The sequence below is a fragment of the Pteropus alecto genome, unplaced genomic scaffold (genome assembly GCF_000325575.1).
Source record: "Pteropus alecto unplaced genomic scaffold, ASM32557v1 scaffold5, whole genome shotgun sequence".
NCBI classification, from domain to species: domain Eukaryota; kingdom Metazoa; phylum Chordata; class Mammalia; order Chiroptera; family Pteropodidae; genus Pteropus; species Pteropus alecto.
Genome location: NW_006441953.1, coordinates 29,650,101 through 29,668,239, shown reverse-complemented (window position 1 = coordinate 29,668,239; position 18,139 = coordinate 29,650,101). Strand labels below are relative to the sequence as shown.

General features: G+C 49.2%; 1 protein-coding gene and 1 pseudogene across 2 annotated transcripts in view; one reads left to right on the top strand and one right to left on the bottom strand.

The window, feature by feature from the left end:
* The window catches only part of STK32B (serine/threonine kinase 32B), a 136,286-nt gene that overhangs the window by 103,184 nt on the left and 14,963 nt on the right, over positions 1-18,139 (bottom strand). The window lies entirely within an intron of this gene.
* LOC112485706 lies at positions 3,855-3,973 on the top strand (annotated as a pseudogene).

Sequence of the window (18,139 nt, the reverse complement as noted above, 5' to 3'; positions counted from 1 at the left end):
CAATCCTCCCTGGTCCCCAGATCCTCAAGAGACTGCTGATTTCTCCCTACCCTATCTGTCACAGTCATGTTCCTCTGAAGACTCGTTTACACTTGTTCCCTCTGCTTCTCCCCTGACCATCGTCTTCGGCTGTTTGTAAGCAGCTTTAACACCCACAACCATCCCCTTGAGGACGATTCTTCCTAAGGTCACATCCATCCATTTGTTTGATCAGTCGATACTTACTGAGTGGCTACCGCGTGGGAGGCAGGCAGCGAGGGATGGGAGAAGTCCTTGATGATCTGTTCACCTGCTGGAGGAGGCTCAGGAAGGCACACCTGAGACAAGGAGCGGCGAGTGTGATGAGGCTCGGGAAAGGAGGGCGTGCAATCCGTGTAAGAAGCCCAGTGGACTTTCTCATGCCTGGCGGGTCCTGGCTCTGGCAGGTGCACAGCCCCACAGGAACGCTGGGAATCGTTCATACGTCAGCGGGCTTGCTCAGCTCCCGCTTTCCCGTATCTGTCTCCAGAAACTCCTGCTCTTTTTCCGTAGATGCTAAATACGTCTCTTACCAGTTTTCCGCCCATCACTGTGACAAGCAAACACTCTTTTTTCTCCAGTTTTCCCCACCTTTGCCAATCCAAGAACTTCTTGCTGATCTACTCCTTAAATACTGGGGTTCTGGAAGGTTCCATTCTGAGTACTTTCCTCATCGTGTTCTCAGGTAATCTCATGAGGAAATTTTCTGTGGTTTCTTCCATCCTCTGCCGCGACAGCAGACAATTTTTCTCGAGCGCTCTGTGTCAGATCCTGCACTGTGCTTCACACGACCACATGCAGAGGCTTCTTATACCGAATCACTAGCCCAGATAAGTGCTCTAAGTCCCACACTAGCAGAGCTCCAAGTGTGAGCCTCTGGGGATCTCAAAGAGCCTGCCAGGGTATCTACCGAGTGTCTACATACTTATGATTGTGTAGTGGAGTCTCCCAGAGGCTGGATGACACATGATGATGTTAAATTAAAAATGTTCTTATCAGCCATCTTTGGTTATATCTGCTTAATATCTGTAAGCTCATTATCATTCAATACACTGTTCATTTGAAATCCTGATCATTTCCTTATACTTATTTAGAAAATAATTTTAAAAGTTTCTAGAAAAAAATAAATATAAAATTTTAAATCTTATCTAAAACCGTTGTTATTTTATAGCTTTGTAATATTTTGCTTTAAAGTAAGTACATATTAATTTACAATATATTTTTCTTATGTTTAAGGATAAATCGTTAGCTTTAAAAATGTATACTACTGACCTCCTTAACCCACAGCTGAATCTCCTATGTCTAACGATGTTGGAAAAGGTAAAGCTGACCTATCAAAGAGTTCTGACTCATGGGATGGAAGAATCCACCCCGAAGAAATTAGGTAAAGCTACAAACGAAACTACAACTAAAAACAAACAAAACTACTTTCTTTCCCTCGACATGGTAGCTATTAGTCATTTATCTGATTTTGCTTATTATGGTTTTTCAAACTGTAAATGGAAAAGCCACCGAAGCATATTACATGATAAGTTATCTCATTTCACTGACTGGGGAGGCATAAACGGTAGCACAGAGGCTGATAAACCTTCTACACTGACAGCTCTGAACGCCTGCTGGATGAAGAGTCAGCAAAAGAAATCTCGGCATTTCCGTTTCCGACAACACCGCGATCCTGTGAACTAAAGATTTAGCTGCAAACGTGAAGACTGAGTTAACAGATCAACTGCAGAACTGTCCCTTTGTCATGCAGACGGACGGGTCTACGGACCTGGCTGAACTCGGAGCATCACTCATATTCCGCTGGTGTGATTACCACCTAATCATCGGAGGCTTCTTACGTGAGCACCTTGCAACTATGGCGCTCAAATGTTAAAGATGCTGACAAACTTCTGAATCTTGGAACGGGCTCTCGCTAACCGATGACATCCCCGCGCCAAACGAGAAAGCGGCACCGAGCTATAGCAAGAGTCACTGAATTTCTCATTGCCACGCACTCATAAAAATAAAGCCAATTTCGCTTAAGAACAGCATCGATGAAGCGGGGAAATCTATTAACTTTATTAAATGCACATCCTTGAGTATGTCTTTTGAATATCCTGTGGGACAAAATGGGAGGTATGCATAAAGCCTTCTCTCCCGAAAAACAAAACACATTTGCAATTAAGCTATAGCTGAACCAGACACGTCGTTCAGGGAAAACCATTTTTATCTCCAAGATTGACTGACATGTAACCTGTCATTTCAAAGAAAACATCTGACTGTATTTGCTGCCCATGATAAAATTTGAGGTTTCAAGTGAAAATTAGATTTAAGAAAGTTGTGTCTTGTCACATGAGTTTAACAGCTTTCCAATTCTCGAAGATGTTTCTGATCAGTTTGGTAGTAAATATTGATCGATATAACCCACATAAACAAAAACTCTTCGAAGTCCTCAGAACTGTTAAGAGTTTAGGGGGTCCTGAAACCAAACATTTTGAGAACCACCAACCTAAATTTTCTATTTGGTATCCACATGGTTGACCATGGGCACCTACAACAAACATTTCTAAAATCCCACTTAAAAGAAAATATTAGCTAACAATTCTCGGATGTCGACAATGTGCCGAGCATTACGATCGAGTCCTTCATAAGCGCTATTGCATTTAATCCTTATAACTCTGCCATATAAATACTATTAATTATTGCTCACAACCTTTGTTTTCCAGAAGCTAGCCCTCAGATGAGGATTTATGTGAAACTCGTAAGGGTTCCCAGGAAAAACAGTCAGGTTGTAGAGTGGTCGCACCCAGAAGGGAGTGGACAAGGACACATGTGATATCAAGCACAATCCCAAGGGAGGTCCCTAGGGGGTGCTCTGGAGACAACGAGTCACTCTCCAAATAGCCCTGATGGAGGCACACGGGAGTGGAGGATTTACACGCCTGCACCCAGGCACCTCCAGGAGGATGTCAATTCCCAGGCAACGTCAGCTCTATGTGCATTGGGCAAAGAGGGCTCCAGAAGGCTGAGACCTGCAGGTCCTGGCAATCTGGAAGGAAGCATGCTGGGAGCCAAGGAGGGGTAGAGGGACCCAAGCAGGCCCGGGCAGGTGACAGCGTCTGCTACATGCCCATTTCACAGTTGAGGTAAGTTATAGTCCGTCCCACCCAAATTACGACTTCCCTCTTCTGCAGCATCCACCTCGGTAAACAAGATCATCCTTCTGAGCCTAAAACATAGGTATTATCCACCCTTTCCCTTATTTCCTATCTCCTGGAAGAATCTGGTCACCACACCCTGCCAATTATTTCCCCGGCATCTCAGGAACACATGGCCGTTAAAAACAACGCCACGTTTCTGTACCTTCCATCTTAGCACTCATCACACTGTCCCGGGATTTCTCGCAAACCTGTCAGTCGCCATAAAAGAACTGTGCACTTATCGAGAGCTGGAACCTCATCCTATTGGTCTTTACACTCCCAACGCTTATCACAATGCCTGGCACAGAGCCAGAGGCCGCGGGGTGGATGATCGGAGGGGTGGATGGATGAACAAGGGCGTGAACACGGCAGGACCCTGGACAGTTCCCAGGGAGCCCGTTGCTCTGCTAGCTGCTGAAGCCACATCAAGTAAGGGGTTCCCGCCACTTTGGAACTCTCAACTGTTAACAATCCCTCACATTCTCACCCTTGAGACGCAGTCTATTATCTGGTTCTACATTCAAAAACGTACCTCAAATCCATCTGCTTTCCATTTATTTATTACGAACCTCACCCAAGATGTGATCTCTTTCCTGGGCCTCCAATCTATCTTCCACACAGTGGTCAGAATGATCTTTTAAAACATATAAATCAGTCTACGGCCATGTCACCCTGAGCAAGCCTGATCCCGTCTGATCTCGGGAGCTAAGCAGGGTCGGGCCTGGTTAGTACTCGGATGGGAGACCACCTAGGAAGACCAGGTGCTGTAGGCGTAAAAAATTAAAAATAAGGGATTGTAAGCTGACAAGGTCCTTGCAATCTGTGAGGTCAACCAAGGGTTGCTTCGCCTAATCAATCAATCAATCAATCAGCTGGGTGGGTTGAAAATGAACACACAATTCTTTGCCACTACTCCCACCAAGAGATGCAATCGATTCCCCCTCTGAGTCTGGGCTGGCCCGGTGGCTTGTATTAACTATGGAGACACAGGCAGAGCTGATTGTGTAACCTCTGGGGCTGGGTCTTGAGTAACAGTCGTATAGATTTAAGCAGTTTACAAAGCCCTGAAAAGTTGATAACGAGGCATTTGACTCACTCATATATCACAAGGGGAAAAAAACCAACAATCAAAATAATAGCAATAATAATAGATGACAGCTTCCATTTAAAAAGAATCCTTAGAAGGCCCGAGACCTGCTCAGATACACAAATTTCCCTATGTCTTAAGATGCTGTGAGGTTGACACTACTGTCCTTATTTTTCCAACGAGAAGACTGTGGCTCAGTAAACCGATTTTCAAATCCAGGTCTTCCGGAAGGAGAAATCCTCAAGTTGCCCTTCCTCTCTGTTTGGGGGCTATGACTAATGCTCATCCCCAAGTCCAGACGCTGAAATTAAGAGACAAGCGCAATGGCTGATGAGATCTTATTTTCTCCAAATTATTAGAACAGTAAGTCAGATGCCACACGGTGTGACTGTGATATTTGTCCTGCCCTAAGAAAGGCCCTGTAAATACAAGGGCCAAACCCTGTAATTGAAGCCATACGTTAACGAAAGCCCGGAACGCATCTGCACATTCAGAACACGCTGATGAGGCAGGAAGGAGCTGGCCTTCCCCATCGCTTCGATAACCTCGAAATCTGGGGTCGGGGCCACATTCTTAAGTGCTTCCTCCCCCAATGCCCCTTCCTCGACACTGGCCCCCACCCCTTCTTTCTCATAAAATGCAGAATGACCTTCTGGCAAGGGAGAATTGAAAATATTTCAGTTCCATAGGTCAGTGATATTGTGACGAACCTTACATTATATCGGTCGATCAGAATCTTGCCTGTGTCTGAAAGAATGCAAAACCACGCCTCCTCCAAATCAATTTAATCTATAGTTTAAGTTATTGACTGGTCAAGGGGGCCAGGACCGTGGCATTAGTCACCAGGTAATGCAATCAGCCCGAAGGAAGCTGAGTGAGGGAAGTCCTGACTGCTGCATACGCTGAGTCTGCTGCCCCTAAGCTGTTTATTTCCTGTGTCACCAGCACACTCATGGACAGGGACGTCCTAAAAAGCGTTAGTGTCCAACACACACACACACACACGCACACATACACACGCATGGGAGCCTCCATCCACCACCTGAGAGGAGCAGACACTCCTGGATCACTCCTCACGCACAGAGCAAAGAGCGTGTGAGCGTCTCCATGCACCTGCAGTGCGAGGCACTGGGAAAAGTCCCAAATGAGGCTTGATTTTATGAATCAACAAATCAGTGTCAATTAACTGGACATCACAACCATCCCACCTGGTCTAAAACCCTGTGGGGTTTTAACGGCTTCCTGTGTACCCTGGAATAAACATGAAACCCCCCACACTAGTTCTGAAAGCGCCCTGTGGCCCTCCACCCGCCCATCGCCCTGGCCATCCCTGTGTCTGCCGTGGACGGTGCTGTCCGGCTTCGCCCGGCTCTGCCCTCCCCCCAGAACTCTCTCTCCCTGCTGCACGCCTGTCTCCTCAGTCTCACACTCCAGTCTGTTTTTCAAATCACAGCTCGAAAACCACTTCTGCGAAGAGGCCTCCCCGACTGCGAGCCTCGGACCGGATGAGGCCCCCCCCCCCACTTTATTTTCTCAGTTTCTCCACCTTTCTCTGTCTAACCAACACCTCGCTGTGCTGTTTCTGTTCCCAGTGAGTTCCGCGGGGCCACGAGCTCAACGAGCCAAGGGCTGTGCCCGGTTTTGTCACTGCTGTATCCTTAGCAGACAACGAAGTGCCTAGCGCCAAGATGACAGGATGCTCTTAGCCATCAGCAGAAGCTCTGGAAGCGCGGTCCCCAGAGCCGCGGCAGCAGGTCCCCGGGGGGCCTGTGAGAAAAGCACATCTGTGGCCCCTCCCACACCTGTGGAATGGGAGACGCCAGGTGAGGGCCAGCAGTCTGCGCTTTCGCGAGCTCTCCACATGACTCAGCTGCGCCTAAACTGTGAGAAGCCCTGGTCTGTAATGTTAAGGCGCTCACACCCCAATAGGCATGGTTCGCGCTGTGTAACCACAACGCCACTGGTGGGTGGGTATTCTTTGCGGGCTGATTCTAGGTAAGGGACGGGAGGCGCTCGCTCACAATTAGGGAAGGTCCATAAGGGAATGTGGGGGGGAGTGAGCAGGGCACCACAGGCATCTACGATGTAGGTGCATTTTCAGGCTCAGAGTTGGCACTCAGTAGAGGCTGACCTGGACGCTGGAGGAGAGATTCCTGAGTCAGGTAAGACCAACTGCTTTCCAAGCCCCATTCACCTCTGACAGTCTCAGAGACACCACAGTCGTGCCTGCTCCAAAGGGTTTAAGGGCCGTAATAAAGTGTAGCAAAGCTTGACGTTGCCGACAGTAAAACTACATCTAATGTTGAATAAATATGACAAAAACCACACACGGTCCTCCACCCCACTCCAGGAGGAGCCAAGCAATAGGGACTTTATAAATTTAAAACAAAACAAAACAAAACAACACAAAAACAAAAGACAAAAAACCAAACAACAGTTAAATCCAAGTAGGAAGCTGTTTGCGTCCAGGAAGCCTGCAGAGCAGACGCTGCCTCTGCTGGAAATTAAAAGCGACGTGTCCCCGCGCGTGAGGTGCTCCGAGTTTATGCGTCACCCCCTAACCGGAGCTGACGGAACAGGTGATCACTCGGACAGGAAGTGATGCCAGAAGCCCTGCAGTCAAAGTAGAGGAAGATGTAAAATGTGACTGAAATGACAAATCTTTCACCTGCCTCCCAATCGATGCATTAACTCCCCGTTTAGAAGTCACAGCTCACAGCCCCCCCAGCGGGATTCCAGGACCGGTCCCTTTCGACCTAGAACCTTGTGAAAACACCATTTCCACAGAGTTCTTGCCTCATTGCAGAAAGAAAAGGATTCCACACACTTTCGTGTCCTCGTTTTGCTCCTGAATTAATTTCGACAAGGATCCCGTCTAGCAAATGGCTTGCTTCCACCTAAAACACGAGGAGAAAATGATGTTTGGTGAAACATCCGTTTTAATACATTTCACTGTTCTCCGAAGTCTTTGTGTCACGGTTTTGAATAGATGATCCCACCCTTCCCATGTATTGTTACTGCTCATTTATCAACAAGAAAAAGAACTATGTAAGTGAGTAGTTTAGAGACACAATTTCTCCGTGGATAAAAATACTATCTTGCTTCTCGTTTAACACTTTGCTCATATCTTTCTCACGATAAAAACATAAGTTCGGAGCATCTGCCAATATGCCTCAACATATAAGAAAAAATGAGAACTCTTTTCCTCATAAAGGAAAAACGAAAATTCAAATATTAAGAAAAAATAAAAATTCAAATCTGTCTTGAATGTATAAAAACGTGCAAAAGCAGACTAAGAAGAAATGACAAAGACTGAGACACTCCTTCACACCCGGGGTCACGGGGGGCCTTTCATTTCGTCTTCATTTTCCTCCGTTATTATCCAGTTGTAATAACTCACACCGTGCAATTATGGTGCAGAGTCCGACAAGCAGACCGCAGGCCCAGGACAGACAACCCGGAAACAAACCCACAGACGAAAGGAAGTGACAGGGGACACTGCAGGTCACTGGGGAGAGGGGGCCCTTCTATCCATGACGGACTATAACAGACGATGCTGGAATGATGGGTTCTCCATAAGAAACTAAATGAAACTGGATCTGAATGTCACCGCATACAAAACTCGACCCCTCCCATCACAGACAGAAACCTCTTGGGTTTAAGAACCAGATAAGAACCGATGAGGAAAAAGACAATCTTGAAAAAGGAGCGGATGGTAGGAACATAGATGGGACGGCTGCCTCCTGAAATGGGACAGGGGGAGGGGACAGAGGGGGCCGTCCCGAGAAGGCAGCGTGGGATTGTACGGGGGCGGCTTCCGAGAGCGGAGTGACCACAGGTGCGGGCACGTCCGCCGCCCGCCCGTTCAGTGGACTCAGGCTTCTCGTCGGTAAACACGGTCCCTGGGTAGCCGTCTGCTTCTGTTCTGGGTTCGTTGCCCAACTGGTTCTGAGCCGGGGCGGGTGAAAGGGAGGAGGCGGCGTTATTAGACTCAAATCCCCAACAGAAAGGAATCTGGATTTGATTCCGGGTGGTTTCGAACAACTATGACATGATCCGACTTAAGCTTTTTTGAAGTTCGTCTTGGTGGCTCTGTGGAGAATAGACTGCAGGGGACGCAGATGAAAGCTGGGAGATCATTAGTCGGCTTTCGCCATAATCCAGGGCAGGCACGAGGGTGGCTTGGTGACGGGAGCCGAGGAATAATAAGTCATCAGAGCCAACGGCGGTTTGCTATTGTCCTGCATGACGGAGGCGGGTGAGGGAGGAGGAGGGGCAGGATGAGCCCCAGAATGAAATCGAAATGAAGAGAAATCAGTGATATGAAGTATCTTGAAAATAAAGACGCCACTTTCAATAGCTCTTCAATTTTTTTTAATGAATGAAAGCTGATCGGGGTTCATCGACTCTTAGAGCAGGAGGATGGAGAGACTACGTTTTGCAGGGACAGAATAAGAAAGCGCGGGGCCCAAGCCCTCGCTGGTGAGGGAGCAGGGACGCCCCTCGGCCTGCGGCGATGCAGTTCCCTCTGCCTGAGTCGCCGGCAGCCGCTTTCCCCACGCACCAAGATCTCTTGTGGGTCTACACATCACATGAACATTTTATCCTCACAGCCAGCAGCTCCAACCTAGTGCCAATGTGACATTTATGTCCAAACTAAATGCGCATAAAATGTCATCCTACCTAAGGCCCAGCACAGCAACTTCCAATTATACCATGTTTTAAGGGACGATGACAAATGCGGGAGAAATTGCCTCCTGGCCTTTGCTAAGATAACAAAATTGGAAACTTTGGATGAAATCACAGGACGTTGATGGTTCTGTGACTTGGGGGCGCCAGTTAAATTGATCAAGCGGCCGGTGGTGCCTTCCTCAGAGGGACCATAGGGATGGGGCTGGGTTCACCCCGTCTTTTGTATCCTCCATGCTGTCAACACAGCCACTGCAGAGCAGAAAATCATGGACTGCGTCCTGAGAGGTGTTTATGAGGCTGACAGCAGGGCCACAGGCTGCAGGAAAGAACGTTTGTGTTCTGGGGTCTCACATCCGAGCGTTGTTTGGGCAAGTAGCTCTGACTGCCTGGTCTGGGTCCCAGGCTGCCCCTCAGCAGCTGTCACCTCAGACGGATTTCTTGGAATCTCATGCTTCGATTTCTCCATCTGTTAAATGTCAACACCCGTCCCATCCACTCGTCTCCTAGTGGTGGGAGTTAAACATGGCGACCCGTACAAAACACCAGGTCTCAGCTGGCCCAGGCTGCTGTAGCAAACGCCACGGCCTCAGCGGGATCAGACAGCAGCAACTGCTCCTCTCGGTTCTGGAGGCCCCACGTCCACGATCACGCAGCCAGCGGATCCGGTGTCCTGTTCACAGATGGCGTCTTCTCCATGTGTCCTCATTGGTGGACCAGGTGAGGGAGCACGCCGAGGCCTCGTTTATAAGGCCACTGATCCCATTCATGAAACTCCACCCTCGTGATGCAATCACCACCCAGAGATCCTACCTCCCAACACCATTGCTCTAAGGATTAGGTCTCAACCTAGGATTTGGGGGACACAATCTAACAGCCAGCAGAGTGCCCGTGCATGGTCGGCAAAGACCAGCAGGTCATATACTTAAGTAAGCTCACTGCCTCACACTCCCTCACAGAACCTGACACCTGGAAGGAGCTAAAAGACCGTCGGTTGCACAGATGTTGAATTATCACCAGCAGAGTGCCCGTGCATGGTCGGCAAAGACCAGTAGGTCATATACTTAAGTAAGCTCACCGCCTCACACTCCCTCACAGAACCTGACACCCGGGAGGTTGTCACAGATGTTGAATTATCGTCACCCTCTTGGCCTCAGTTTCCCCGCTGGTAAAGGGAGTGGTGATGCTAACACCCACATTTGTCACAAGATGAAAGAATACGGAAGAGACCAAATAAATGGCGGTTTACAGAATGAACTTTAAAAGCCCCATTTGCTGAACTGAAAACGACATCAGGGAGACTCGCCGCTTGATTATTTTAGAGCTTGCTCAATTCACAGTTTAACATGCACGTCTGTTTACGTTTCAAATGAACAGACATGCGTTTTAACTGTGAAACAAGATCGTTTTTGTTTACTTCTCTCCGGGATGGGATGATGCCCCTCGCAGGGTCATTAAGCAGGCTGAGGGACTTAAAAGAGAAGCCTGGCATGGAGGAGATGCTGCATATGGGGCACTAACTTCCTCCCCAAACAAGCAAACAAACAAGTCAATAACAACATGTCCACCAGGGAATCACAGCTGTCCATCTCCGTCTCCCTCCCTCGCCTGACTGAGCCCCATAAACCAACAGACACAACCCCCTGCTCTTTCCTGGTCCCTTCTTATGACCTCTCGTGGTCTGAGCTCTGTCCCTGGAGGGGAGATCATTCTTTGGGACACGGCCCCCATGTGGCAGCTCTACTTCCAGAAATCTAAAGTTGGGTGAATCCCTCTCTCTCTCTCTCCCTCTGACCCCCTAAATGACCAATCTTTGCCATTAGCATTGGATCAGAAAGGCCTTACCTTCTTAATTTCTTACAAGATACCCAGGGAAGAGGTCTGAAGAATAATGGGTGATTGTGGAAAGGGGAGGGTCAATGGGAAAATAAGTTCACTAGGTTAAAAAACGGAAGGATGAAAGGTTTCTTTACTTCGGGACTTCTCAGAGCCTTCGGCACACCGCTGTTCCCACGACTCTTCAGGAGTGGGGTTATAAAACTATTTCTAAAACTTATTTGACCAGGAAACTGCATAGAATACACTTTTGCACACTGTGGTGTACGGTATTCTAAGGAACAGAATGTCTAGTATGGACAAAGGCAAGAAGTTTGTGCAGGTATAAGGAGGGGCAAGGTGGAAGACAAGGTTTGTGCAATGGGTCAGGGCATCCTAGGGAAAGCCATGGTGATGATGATGATGATGATGATGATGATGATGATGGTGATGACGATGAAGAGGGGTGATGATGGTGATGGTGACGATGATGGTGATGATGATGAGTGATGATGATGGTGATGATGGTGACGGTGATGATGGTGATGATAATGGTGATGATGGTGATGATTATAGGGACGGGGATGATGGTGATGATGGTGATGGTGACAGTGATGATGATAATGATGATGACGGTGATGATGGTGACGGTGATGGTGACGAATGTCCAGTATGGACAAGGGCAAGAAGTTTGTGCAGGTATAAGGAGGGGCAAGGTGGAAGACAAGGTTTGTGCAATGGGTCAGGGCATCCTAGGGAAAGCCATGGTGATGATGATGATGATGATGATGATGATGATGATGGTGATGACGATGAAGAGGGGTGATGATGGTGATGGTGACGGTGATGATGATGATAATGGTGATGATGATGATGGTGATGATAGTGATGGTGATGGCAATGGTGATGATGAAGAGGATGGTGATGGTGATGACGATGATGGTGATGATGGTGATGATGATAAGGATGGGGATGATGGTGATGGTGATGATGACGGTGATGATGATAATGATGATGAACAGCTAAAATTCACTGAGTGTGTACATTTTGTTAATTTATTAATCTCCACAACACTCCAACGAGGTACGTACAATTACTATATTCATTTCATAGATGAGGAAACTGAGATCCGGGATGGCGAGGTGACTTGGACGGCGTGGAGGTGCTCCCCACTCTGAAATGAAGGGAATGGCTCATTGCAGAGTGATTCCAGGGGCACCCCACATTCTTCTTCATTGAGCTGCACTGCTGAATTGGGCCCCTTTCCTCAGTCCCACGTGCCTGGAGCTCCGGAAGCAGCGGAGCCTCAGCCTCCCCTGCCATTGGCCATGACCAGGCTCCTCTCCCTGGAATGTACCTAAAGAACCTGCATTTGCATATGTAGGCTGAAGACAGTCTGCGACATTACGCCTTTGTCACAAGATGCTATTTTCAAGGAAGTGGCTGCTGCGCTGCATATGTGCTGAGCTGTGGGAGTGCATCTGACATTTTAACTTCCCAGTGCAAGTGCTTCGATGATGCATAATTCAAGCCTCTATGAATCGTTCTGTTACATCCAAACCGGGCAGTTAACCTCTAAAAATTCACATATTTGACCTAAATTCCTTGTGCCAGCAACTTGACGCATCGTCTTTAGAGCAGCGGTGGCACAGAGGAAAACAGCCTGGGGGTTGGGAGTAGACAGTTCTGGGGCCACATCCTGTTTCCGTTTCTGTTCAGCCTTGCAACTCTGGACAAGGTCTCTAGAGTTCCCAAACCATTTTCTCAGGTGTAGGATGGAGTATTAGCCATGCCTTCTAGGGCGCGTGTGCTATTTCGGTCAGGTAATGTAGATGACGGAGCTAGCATGGAGACTGGCACATGATGGGTGTTCAGTATCGACTGCGGCTACTATGATTATAATATCATTATTAGTTCAGATCATAACTCTGAATAACTCTTTTCTGAGTGTGCAGTGAGCTACGTGTCAGGCAGTTGGCTCTAAAGTCACATACGAGAGACAAGGGGAAGAAAAGGCTGGACCCCTCCTCCTTGAAACATCAGAATGGGATGAAGATAAGGCAGTTTCATGGGACGTCTCTCTTGTCCACTGTCAGGCCTTGCATTGTCTTCGGAAGTTTGACTATGGGTGGCCCCCGTCAAGAAATGCAAATTTCGTTTCTTTGTACATCGTCTCCCAAGCCCTCCCTCCCTCCCTGCCTGTATCCTGCTGATGTCCCAGTCCAGGATGGCATCTTCTCTGCCCTGAAACTGCATCTACAGAAGCCCCAGAAAGCGGAAGCCGCGATGGAGGTAGAACACTCGACAAGGAGGAGAGGCCCAACTGGGCAGGACTTTGAAATTCGAACAAAGAAATTTGGACGTTTTCCTGAAGGCAATGGGGAGTCACGAACAGATCTCGCAGACGGGAGGAAGTGGCTTCTAAAAATGGAGTTTAATGAAGATTGCTTGTGAGGCATTACGATAATTAATCTGACACAGACAAAACAAACATATTTACCAGATGGGCTTGATTTGGGTGAATCAAGCCAGGATTAGTCTCTCTCATCTCAAATGGGTCTCCCCCAAGCCCCTCCTCAATGACCAGCAGCTGGGACCTCGTGGGCAGAAAGCCACAGTTGCAGTGAGAGCAAGGAGCTGGGAAACCCTGTGGCCTCACGGACAGAGTTCTTACTTCAAAGCCAGAATTACGCCTGCAAGTCCCACCAGCCGAGTGACTTGAATCAAGTCACTTAGTCTTGCTGGGATGCGGCTTTCTCACCGGTAGGTGGGAAAGTATCTCATGGCTGGTGTGAAGACCGAACGTCCTAGCAACTATAAAGTGTCGTGTGAGAATGTAATAAATCACACGACAGACTCGGTTCTCCTCCAGAGCGCAGACTGTGGTTTCTCCTTATTTACCTTAGTTCACCAGTGACAGATGATCGTTCACTCTACTTAGCGATGCCTGGTTCATCTTCCTTGCCATGCGCACGGGGGAAACGCATCTGCCGGCCCCCTTGTGGCTGGACAGAGCCCTGCAACTAATTCTTAGTTGTGAGCAGAATCCGGTGTGTGTCACTTCTGGGCTAAGCTCGCTTTCCCTCCGGCCTGATATCGGGCGTGAGTGCTCGAGATGTACCATCCACCTACAGGTCTGGATCCGTGATGGGCAGGGCCCTCTGCCAAGCCAGTGAGGTGTACTGCAGTACGAACAACCACGAGCTCTTTGCTGTTTTCAGCCATTCAGAACTGGGGGCTGTTTGTTAGTACGGCGGAGCTTAGCCCGCGCTGCCTGATACAGCAGTGCCTGCGATGTCACGGCAACTCAGAAAATGTTTTCTTTTTGAATAAACGTATTTAAAAGAAATTGAGGGTAAAGGAAGCGGGGGAAAGAGAAATAAAAGGAATGAAAAGAAGTGTCCTGACGAGGGACAACGAGCATATGACAGATAACACATGGCTCCCTCTTTGAACTCCCGGAGCAGGCAGCAAAACAGTCCTCTTTCCCGAGGAGACAAGATGCAGATTCGACCCCTTCTCAAAAACAGTGCTCCAGGTGGCCGCTACTAGGCCTCTACCACTGGCTAGAAAATAAAAGTCTATTTTCCGTCCAGGGTCCGCTCCCAGTAGGCAGGGCTGGAAGGAATGGCAGGGTACAAGGGCCTTAGGTCTGGGGCAAATCAAAAGGGCTTTAACCCTCCAGGAAACTGGAGAAGGTGGAGGCAGAGTGAGGGACGAGAGGGGCCAGGATAGGTGCTCGGGGGTAAAAAGTTTAGGCTCTGTGGGCCACACAGTCTCTATTAAGACTACTCAACTTGGCCTTTGTCACACGAGAGCAGCCATACACAAGACGTAAATAAACGAGCATGGCTATGTTCCCATAAAACCTTATTTGCAAAAACAGGAGGCTGCCAGGATTGGCCTATGAGTCACCGTTTGCCGATCCCACCGAGACGGAGCACCGGTAACGGTTGAAATCAACCGGGTCAAGAAAGGGTTGAGTCCGCGGTGGCACCGTGGCCCAGGTAGGGACAGAAAGAAGGAAAGAGCAGAAGAGCCTGCGGAAGCAGAACGAAGGGAGGAAAGACAGCCAGAGACACCTCGAGGATGAGGCTCCCCGGCCCCGCCCCCGGCCCCCGGCTCCCGCTCCTCCCGCTGTGAGTCTCCGTCCTCCTGGAGGATGCTGTCTCGTTTCCACAGAAACAGAGCTGGCTTTATGCAAACGCTCCACAGATGGGCCGTATCATATCCCGTCCACAGCTGCTCCCGCCTTGACGCGTCTGCATGACTCACCGCCACTCATTCCAATGACCGAGGCCTCCGCTCGCCAGCCCCGCCATCTGCCCGCGCTGTCCGCACCAGGCCACCAGCCACCGCCGTCGAGAGGTGATTACCGTGTTGGGAGAAGGCACGCACGCCCCTGTGATTAGCTCTGGAGAGAGCTAATTAGATTAGATCGAGCCTGGAGAGCTGTGGTGAGCTTGCCCAGCAAGAATTACCGGACACTACCGACCGCGTTACAGCCTCCAAGGGGCGCGTCGGCTCTGCGGCACAGCAGCAAACGCGAGGGACGTCGCATGCGAAGAGTCAGCACGCTTCTCCCGCAAGCGCACTCACGTGGGAGCCATCGCCTGCCCCAGGGCCGGGCCGCCCTTCTACCGAGGGAAATCGGGGCTCGAAAGGAAGACGTCGGTGAATCATGACGAGAGAAGGAAGTCGTGGCTCTGCCTGGAACATAAGGGGGCTGGCTGGTGGGTCATTCCGCTGGGCACGATGACGTGAAAAGAAATTTGACCAGAACCTCTAACTAGCTCTCTATCACTGTCACAGACTCGAGAAGAAAATAGCAAAAGGGACACTCCGAATAATTCAGTAGGTTTAACACTATAAAGGTTTTGGATCCAAGCAACTGGAAGCCTTGACCCCTCACGGACTGGACTGGGCTGGGCTGGGCCGCCTGGTGCTAGGAATACTCCTTGTGACCTAGGCAGAGACTGCTCGAGGAGCCCGACCTGCAGGCGGACAAAGCTGCCTCTCTCATCCATCGCCCCAGGGCCCACCTTGACCTTGGGTCCCAATGTCTAAGGATGGCGAGAGGCAGGGCGGAGAGAGTGAGCAGGAGAGACTTCCTCTAAGGTAGCATGGCTCCTCCCCAAGGCCCAGGGTGCAGGACGAGCACTGTGCACAAGCCCGGACTTTCACAGGAGAGCCCCAGACGCAGCCTACCACCACTGTGGGTCACCTCTACCCCAAACCTCGGAAATTACAGCATGATCAAGGGAAAAGCCACCCCTCCCATCACCAGAGGCCACAGAGGCAGAGCGGCCAGCAAGAGAGGCCCTTGGGGCTCCAGCTGCTGAAAACAACCCCCGTCCTCGGTGTCTCCATGTGCCCTGGACCCTGCTTGGTCTCCGGAGAAAGCGAGAGATGGGAGGCCGAGAGGGAGGAGCTCGAGGGCCCCAGCCCCACCTACGGCCACCAGAGGTCCACCGAGGAGGAAGAACCAGAGCCAAGGGCTACATTATGCCCAAGAACCAGGAGACTTGGGTTCTCGTTCGGCTGCTACCACTCACATTCCATCCCAAGGCCTGTTTCCCCATCTGCAGCCCAACACAGTCCCAGCACAGAACGCACGGTCAATGACATGCCCACCGAAATGAACTATGGGAATCTCACTGGTTAGCACCTAAATGCCGTCTAGCTCTAGAGTTCTATGAGTCTACCTTTTCAGACATGCACCTGTCTTAGTGGGGTCTGCCCAGAGGCGGAGCCCGAGATGAGGAGTTACTGGCAAGTGGCTCATGAAGGAGTACTCCCAGGGCCCAGCAGCTCAGGGAAGGAAGCAGGTGACAGAGAACCCCTAGGTTGCAATGAACCATTACTGAACACCTACTGCACGCCAGGCGGTATGTTAGGCACTGACGATGTAATAGTGCAAAAGGACCTGGCTTCTGTCCCCGCGGAGTTTACAGTGAGAAACAGGCACTAATCAAAAGCGGGGCTCAGATCCGCGTAAAGGCGTGACAATGATAAGTGCTCGAGGGAGAGGCGAGCGTGTCAGAAATGGGACCGGAAAACAGGTGACCAGCTGCCCTTCGAGAGAAGAGAGGGGATGGAGAAAGATCAGCATTCCAGGCAGAGAGGACGGCGTGCGCAAAGTACGTGCTCAATGAAAGAATGAGCAAAAGTATGTCGGACACCCAAAGCTGGTGATTCGGGGGGAAAAAACACTGAGAGATAATCTAGAGAGAGGCGTCGGGGGTAGATGAGACTATCTTTTGTCGAGCACCTGTGTAGCCTACAGGTAGGAGTTACTTGAAGCATCACAGCGGCACTGCCTCTGTAATCGAAGAGCGTAATCGAAGCCAGAGAGGTTGAATGACTGGCCCGAGGTCACACGGATTCCTACCAGAGCCAGGATTCCATTTTAAGTTTCCCTTCGCCAAAGTCAAGCCCTTCCTACAATTTCACACTGTGGCATTTGCTTCCCAAACCAAGGTATTGTTGCCAGTAGGGGGCGTGCTAAGCTGAGGCTGATTAATAAGCCAGTTCTTTAGTAAATTGCCTTATTTAGGTATGACTGACACGTGAAAAGCTGTGTATATTTAATGTGTACACCTGGATGAGTCTGGAGATAAGTATACACCTGGGAAACCATCACCACCATCAAGGCCATAAATATGTCCATCTCTTCCCAAAGTTTCCTCGCCCTTCCTTTATTATCACTATTTGTGTGTGTGCGCGCGTGTTAAGAACACTTAACAGAAGATCTACCCTCTTAGCAAATTTTAAGTATATAGTACAGCACAGTATTGTTAGCTATAGGCACTGTTTAGCGAATCTCCGGAATTTATTCCTCTTGCATAGCTGGAACTTTGCACCCTTGACCATCACCTACCCATCTCCCCCTGACCCCAGCTCCTGGCATCACTATTCTGCTTCTTTAGGTCTATTTTTGATTCTGCATATAAGTAAGACCATACATATTTGACTTTGTGTCTGGCTTATTTCATTTACCATGTTGTCATGAATGTCAGGACTTCCTCCTTTTTAAAGGCTGAATAATATTCCACTGTGTGTATTTATCTCGTTTTCTCTATCCATTCCTCCTTCCGTGACAATTTAGTTTGCCTCTGCGTCCTGGCTGTTGTGAATAATGCTGCAGTGAACATGGGTGTGCAGATACCTCTTCGACATCCTGATTTCAATTCCTTTGGATAAACACCCAGAAGTAGAATTATAGGATCATACGGTAGTTCTATTTTTAATTCTTTGAGGAACCTCCATATTTTTTTCCATAGTGACTGTACCGATTTATATTCCCACCAACAGTGTACAAGGGGTCTCTTTTTTCCAGCTCCTTGAC